This window comes from Buteo buteo, chromosome 8, assembly GCF_964188355.1.
Source record: "Buteo buteo chromosome 8, bButBut1.hap1.1, whole genome shotgun sequence".
Lineage (NCBI taxonomy): Eukaryota > Metazoa > Chordata > Aves > Accipitriformes > Accipitridae > Buteo > Buteo buteo.
In genome coordinates, this window is record NC_134178.1 from 16,667,265 (window position 1) to 16,675,456 (window position 8,192).

Below are 8,192 nucleotides of genomic sequence, written 5' to 3' on the forward strand. Positions count from 1 at the left end.
ATATGTAGATAAAAGCACTTAGGTTCCTGAGATCTAAAATGAGCCTCGAACCACCACTCTTTCAGGAAGTAACCGGGAAATAGTGACTGTTACACCTCTTTCTCTGAAGGTGAATAGGAACTGAATCCATCACTCTCAGACTGAACAATATTATGAGAATCTCCTCCAACAGGAGATTGAGTAAGGTCCCTGAAAAAGAACTAGGCAAGATGGGTTTGGAAATGGTAATGCTTTAAGTTAGTTCTAGACATCATAACCAAATGCTATCTACTTGTCCAACATTACAGTCTGCCAAGTGTGATTAGACATTTACTGCAACACCCTTTGCGGACGGTAATTTTGGGGCCTCTAAAGGGGAACTGGTGACTAAAGCTGGGAAAACTGTATTGATTTGTGTCCTTTAGGTTACTCTCAAAAGTTCTTTAGAGTCAAGGGCTGCAGTGCAAATATGGCTGAACTAATTTGATGCACTAATGAAAACTGCTTACATCTCAGAGGCTTCTGTATGAGAAAGTTTTCACAAAAGAGCAGATATGTAGTATGGGCAGAAAGTAGTTTTCCTCCTAGGGGTAGGATTTGAGATCTTAAAAGTTTTCTGGAAAAACCTTGGTTGAACAAAGCACGTAATTCCAATTGCTAGATACTATTTTCTGCAAATACTAAGCCCTCAGCACTTCAAAATGGAAATTTGTGGCTGAGACTGCCTCTGAAGGACAACTGATATGGCAGTGGATCTAGCAGGGAAGATGAAGGCACTGGGAGAATCCAACTTTCTGCCAAAGATGCATCTAGACCTCTAGTATCTGATACAGACTTTGTAGAGTTTCTCTGCAACATAAACAGATTGATCCTGCGACTAGAGAAAAGACACTGTTTTATGTATAGGCAATGGCATTCCTTTATGGTCTCTGACACAAGGACAAGGAGTGTTACTTGTCTTTGATCATGCATGAGCAGGTAGGAAATCACAGCTGGAGATGTAACACAAAAGGACCTGGAGCTCTGATGACCCTCTCCTGTAGTCACTGTAGGTAGAGAGACAATGGAGCAAAGGTGAGGGAACTATCAAAGATCTCACGCTGCTTCTGGGGTAGGTGAGATCTGGTTTTCTGATGAAGAATGCTCTGAGGCCACCTCAGAGAACAAGGAGAGTCTCCTTGCTGTTTTCTGGAAACAGCACCATAGAAGCCTTAGTCTTGACTGTTAGTTGCTACCATCATCGCTTGCACGCTCAGCCTTTAGTTGAAAAGCGAGGCTGGTTATACCAACACATGCTCTATTTTCTTTGTCAAAGCAGTAAAGATAATGACAGTGGCTCTTGCAGGAGAGGAGACCCTTCCACTACAAGAAACTTGCCTATGGGCAGCCAGAGTTTCAGAGTGGTATACAGAACCTGTGCAGAAGAATCAGTATGAAGAGAAAATGGGGGATGAGGGAAAACTGGTCATACCAGCAAAGTGAATAAGCTTTTAGGAGGTCAACAAGGGCCTTACAAAAAATTAAGGCAGTTTTCTAGGAAGGCGTGAAAGGAAATTTGCTATGACTCAGTCAAGAAATTCAGAAGAACTGAGAGGAGGGGCACGCTGCTCCTTTTATAAACATATAGGGCATGTACAGACAGGAATGACTGATGCAGCCAGGGTAAAGAATAGTCTAGCCAGTACACCATGTACATGTAGGCTTCTTATTGTGGCTGCAAATCTAGGTTTGTATGTGAAGGAGAATTTAGACTGTATCCCATTTATACATTTACAACCTTAATGCCAGCACAAGTTAAAAAAGAAAGGGCAGGGCCCCAGTCCTGCAGACTGAGCTACAGCAAAAAACCATACATGTTTTCTGGGGCTTCGTTTGCAGGAACAGGGCCTGTAAACTCAAAGGAGGAAACAAACTCCTAAAAACTTTCAGTGGAAAGCATGCTCAAGAGGAAGGCAGATACACCAGTGTATCTAGGCATGTACATACGCCACACACATTTATTGAGAAATTATTTAAGAAAAATCTTTTTAAGTCTCTCATGGAAAGATTTAAAGTTTTTGAGGTATCATCATTCCCATAGGGGAAAGACACAAAACTGCTAACATCTTTTAGATTTTTCAGCTTTCTAATTATGAACTTTCTTGTATGTTTTACTTTAACACAAAAAGATAAGAAACTGTGTGCTATGATCTTTATCATATGTGGGAAGGAAGAGACGTGCTATCATACAGACCTACGAAATCCCCCTTCTGGCCTTTCAAAAAAACCCTCTCAAGTTGCGTAAGAACGCAGGGCTGGGGACACAGAGGTTTGACAGTGGGGATGACTGGAGGGCAGCACCTTAGATCCTACCAGGCCACAAACAAAATTAGTTCACCTAGCAGGAATTTTTCTGGCAAGTCTGTGCATACATTTTACATGCACTGTAAAAGACCTTTTGGCTCAAAATGCCAACAGGCACCTTTCTTGGGATATCACGCAGGGTCTTATGGCTAGACCTTTTCTACGATTGTTTATATGACAACCTCCCTCAAATGCCTAGACCTTTGGGAGCTCAGTATATGTTTGTTTTGTATATTATGAAATGACTCATCTTCTCAGTGGAAGGTTATATGGAAGGAGAGTGTCTACTCCTTTAAAGGCATCTGGTCCAGAAGCTATTCCAGCAAGGTTCTCTGATCAGGGACCTTATCAATTAGGAAACCAGGGGAAAAAAAGGGAAACCAGAAAAAAGTATACAGAGACACAGACCTGACAAAACAAACCTCACCACTCACACTACTAGATGGACTCCTCAGAAACTACAGGAACCCCTCCCAGGCCTGGGAAGTCCCAGTTTGGAATCTGTGGCTGATTAAGATTGTGAATGAGGGGAATCCCAGGCACCTGGCTGGGAGGTGTTCAGGAATCAAGAGAGCTGTACAAACCGATGAGAGGACGTGCAGAGGGAAGGGGAAGCAGGAAGGAACAAAGAGGGGTGTAGACAGAAAAGGGTATAAAAGGGGCTGGTTGCATGTAGAACAGGGCCAGTCTGTATGCTTGTCTGAGCCCTGCACCTAATCACTGCAGTCTGACCTATCTTCTTGTATCTTATTGTTAAATCTTAACTATTTATTTCTCCGTGCAACCTCATTCTCTATCCTGAGCGTATGTGTACAGCAAGGACTAAGTGCCAGCTACTGGCGAGAGCGGATTTGACACTGGAGTCAGACCAGGGTGGTGGTGTCAACTACTGGAGTAGGGGTCTTTAACCTCCAGCCATTGGGGCAGGAATGGTGTGTGTCCTGAAAACCAGGTCCTTGGGGGGACTAGCAAGAGCAAGGCTAGTGAGGGGCTCAGCACCGGCAGCTGGAGCAGGACTGCGGGTCACAGCCTGCGTGCCTGGCTGCTGGCAGGGGCAGGGAAACGACGTGTGTCTGTATCTTCCCTAATCCTGGTGTGCATGGAGCGTGCGTGTGTATTTGCTAGCCAACTCCAAGCTGGACTAGCCAGCAAGCAGGCAGGCAAGGGTTTGTGCTGGTATCCAGGGGAACTTGCGAATGCGGAGTGCCAGTGGGACAAATGGGTGAGTGCATGTCTTTGCCAGCAACCATCAAGCTGGACTAGCCAGGGAGCAGGGGACCATGAAGCAGGGAAGAGGGTCTGGGACCAGGGCAGGGGTATACCAAGAAGGTAGAGGGGCCATGCCGGTACTTGGGGGATCAATAAATGTGTGCGTGCTTTCGCTAGCAAGCTTCTGTCTGTACCAGCTGAAAAGGAGTAAGAGGACTTGGCTGTTTGTGTTTTACCTTGTCTGTGGCAGTCTGCGTAACCAGCCATGTCAGTGTCCCCTGTGTGTGCCCCTGGGACGTGCTCAGCTTTGCTACTGCTCGAACCTGCAAACAGGATAGTAGCCACATCCTTCAGCCTGGGCAGAGACCCCAGGTCCTTGGGCTGGGCTCCAGTGGCCAGGCAGGACAGGGTCCTGAGGCAGAACAGCTGGAGAAGGGTGAAAAAAGACAGAAATTGGCAAAGCTAACAGCGATCTATACACATGAAACCTGTTACAGTATTAATGAACACAGAAATTTCGTTTCCTTTGTCATACACCTTGTGGCACACTACGAATCATTTCACTAACAGTACCTGAAAGCTTTTTTGGAAAGGGACCTCTTTCTGAAGTTTTACTGTGTTACTAGAACATGCTTACCCCGGGGTTTCTGTAGAAATGCTAATTAGAACACTCCTCACCCCCCCCCCCCCCAAAAAAAAACCCCAAACAAAAACGCCAAGGAAGTGACAATGCTGAAACAAAAGGGCCGAGAAGTGTTTATAAGTATCAGTTAATATGGATATACATATATATCAGTCTAACCTAGTTTACATATGCAAGACTCAGGGAATCTGTGCTAGAGGGAATGGATTTTGGACATTTATTTCAAGAGGAGTTAATATCAGAGTCCTTAGTGGATATCCTCAAAGAAACAATGCTGGAGGATCCATTAATGAGTCAAAAGTCTTATGAGTCAGTATAGAAACTGGCAGCACATGCCTAAGCAGCCACATGCTGTTCAAATAATTGACAAACAGCTGTGGCCTTCTTTCTATTTGGTATTATAGAATAATAACCTTTTTGTTGTTGATACTTACGATACTCACATGCAGAACACAGAGACAATTGCCATATATAAAGTACAGGTTTCTTTCAGAAGTCATTAGCTAAAAAGAAGTGGTTTTAAACAAAATTATACATTTATACACTGACCTCGAATCTCATTTGAAAATAGAGGAGAGAAAAAAAATTACAAAACAGTATTCTGATATACTTTAAATCAACAGCTTTGCATTACTACATAGCCGGTCAGTTACAAATATATATATATGGATTATGGGCAAGGATCTAAGGATAAGGTCTTTGTGGTAGAAAATTACTGGATAAATTGTTTGGATATTTTAATTTGAAATCAGTCTCCTTTTAGGAGACTGTTTAATGAATCTGGGGGAAAAAAAAAAGTATTTTGACAAGGCTGTTTGGATATTGCCCCATCCTTGTCCCATCTTAACTCTTGGGTGAGGATTGTTAATTTCCTGTTACAGGACCAGCAGAGGGAGCTCAAAACTTAGGTACCAACACTGCTTCTAGAAAGGTGTGCCGGGGAAAAAAGCCTCACTTCTCATGTGATTGGGTAACAGTAACTGGCAAGTTTAGTAAATAAATGACACTCAGTAAAAGAAAGGGAATATAGTTACTGGAAGCGAAGCAAAGCTGCCATTGACACCAGTTTCTTTTTGAATATGCTTTGCCTTTGCTGTCTTAGGAAAAAGGCATCAGCAAGGCAACGGAATTGGATCTGGTACTAATTAGATTATTTCCAGGATGCTAGAAACTGCATAAAAAAGAAAACTAGTTAAAAAGTATAGGATTTTTCAAGTTTGGTGTCTCCATGACAAAACGTTGGTACATGGTCAACCAGAAGTTTCTCTGATTCTGTTGATTCCCTGTCAGATTAACTAGATCATCTGTTGCTTATATGGTGGTAGCTTCCACTAATTACAGTAATTTTGCACTAACAGATGCTTAGATGGTCATTCTGGAACCATCAATTCAACATCACTGAATAAATCCCCACAGTCTGTACCTACCTATATTAAAAATAGGATTTCCTGGTATTAGTTGTTTCCTGTGCAAAGAAAACAAGACAACAGTTGCTGTTCAGTGATTTAAAGATTTTTTTTGATTGTGTTGTGAAATCAAGAAACTTTGACAATACAAATTTTGCTAGTGTAAAGTTTGTCAAAATATTTTCCAAGCAGCGAAATAATTTGTCCTGACTGCTCACAATGTCATGTTGTTTTTTTGAATGGGATATTAGATACCTAGGAGATATCATCTGTGATGAAAACAAGAATTTACCAAGACCACCACTACTCCAATGTAATTGGAAAGCCTTCCTCACTGAGATCTGTGCGGAATTCACTTGCCAGTTGGCTGCAGTATCTGACATGCAGGCAATGTCAAGAGGAAGAAGTTCTACAAAGACCAACTATGTTTTCTGTTGGTTTGCTCTGCATTTAATATATACTGCACATGTATCCCCAGTTCTGTAATCCAAGTGCCTGGAGTAAATAAAGGGTTGATGGTCTAGGAAAAGATCTCTTGCTAGAAAACTTGCAGGCAATCTTGCTTACATTTCTAGAAGTTTACTTAAAATACCCGGTACGTGATCAATCACTTAAGCAAGTCTTTGAAAGTTCAGATCATCTGTCACAGCCATTTATCAAAAAGTGGCACTTGCTATGATGCCTTGGGATTCTTAAAACATATTATTGCACTTTTAACTGGGTGCTACAGATAGGGAGATTTGGGGGATGGATAAGTGGACAGTTAAGAAATGCAAGTTAAGTGTCACAGAAATTTCATTTTATACTGATGACTATCAGCCTGCAACAAGGGTATCCTTTTCCTTAAGAATTTACCAGACAACTTCTCTTCTAGTGCCATAAGCCTATCTGTCAGAAATTTTCCAGGCTTACCTGCAACCCTAACAAACTGTGATTTGTCAGGAGGACTACACCATGTCTGGTATTCCTCTAGCTTAGTTTAACTGCTCAGCACTGAGACCGATTATTTGCATGTGACTGTTTATCAACTACCTCATGGTCTGAAGTCTGCCACAATTATACTTTTAATGGGGCCTTGACAGAACATCTGAAAAAAAAACCAAACAAAAAACCACCAAAACCAGAACAAAAAGTGGCTTAGTTCACGTCTTAGATGTTTTGCAATACTGTCCAAAAAGAGAGAAGAATCACAGTACCACAGCATGGCTGAGGTTGGAAGGCACCTCTGGAGGGCATCTGCTCCAACCCCCTTGCTCAAGCAGGGCCCCCCAGAGCCAGTTGCCCAGCACTGCGTCCAGACACAGGCTTTTGAATTATCTCCAAGGATGGAGACTCCGACAACCTCCCTGGGCAGCCTGTGCCAGTGCTCGGTCACCGTCACAGTGAAAAAGTGTTTCCTGATGTTCGGAGAGAACCTCCTGTGCTTCAGTGCGTGCCCATTGCCTCTGGTCCTGTCACTGGGCACCACTGAAAAGAGCCTGGCTGCGTCCTCTTTGCACCCTCCCTTTGGGTATTTATATACATGGATGAGATCCCCCTGAGCCTTCTCTTCTCCAGGCTGAACAGTCCCAGCTCTGCCAGCCTTTCCTCACAGGACAGATGCTCCAGTCCCTTCACCATCTTCATGGCCCTTCACCAGGCTCTCTGCAATGTGTCCATCTCTCTCTTGTACTGAGGAGCCCAGAACTGGACACAGCACTCCAGGTGGGGCCTCACCAGCGCTGAGTAAAGGTAGATCATTAAAGTCATCAATCCTTAAGAAAGGCATACATGCCCCAAGACTCTACCTACATTTCTTCATTTACATCAAATACTGTGTTTCCAGGTACTACTGTACTTATGAATTTCACCTTAAAATGATCACTGGCATGCATTCATAAAATACTTGTACTAATAGGAAGAATAGAACACAGCCGTCTACCACAGTTCCTCCTCTGCAGATTCTCCTCTGCTTCTCCCTACCCAAAAGACACTGAATTACTAGTAAAGTCAGAAATAATCCTACCATCATGCAGCTTCAGATTTTTTTCTTTGAAATAAAGTCCTAATGTCAAACAGCAGTACATAACACTAATAAACATGCCAATACCTCAGTACAAAGTACAGTCAAGTACTAATGGCATTGCACAAATACCATTCAGTAAAGCATCCCTACGAAAATGACCCAATATCCCACAAAGATCTATCACCAGTGTTCTCTACTAACTATACTTTTATCTGTACATTCTTAACCATCAGCATCAAGCACATTATTCTGAAATTATATTTATAAACCCAATCCTAATAACAAAATCCATTCCAAAAGCAGAAGTCATGGGAAAGTCACAGCATGTGTGACCCAATATGCAAAATCATTACCAGATGCTGGTTTCCTTTCAACTAACAATCCCATGACAGGAAACTTCTGCTTCATCACGCCTCCTCACACTGAGTCTTAAAGCTGATTATATTACATGTTTTCCACAATATCACCATTGGTTAAGTGCTTCTAGTTTCAAAAACATTGGGTTTAACGTGCTTGTTATTTTTACCATTAGTACTGACAAATCCAACTCTACATTGTCCAGCTGACAGTACTCAATTATTAATAGGGCTGTATCTTATCCCACTGA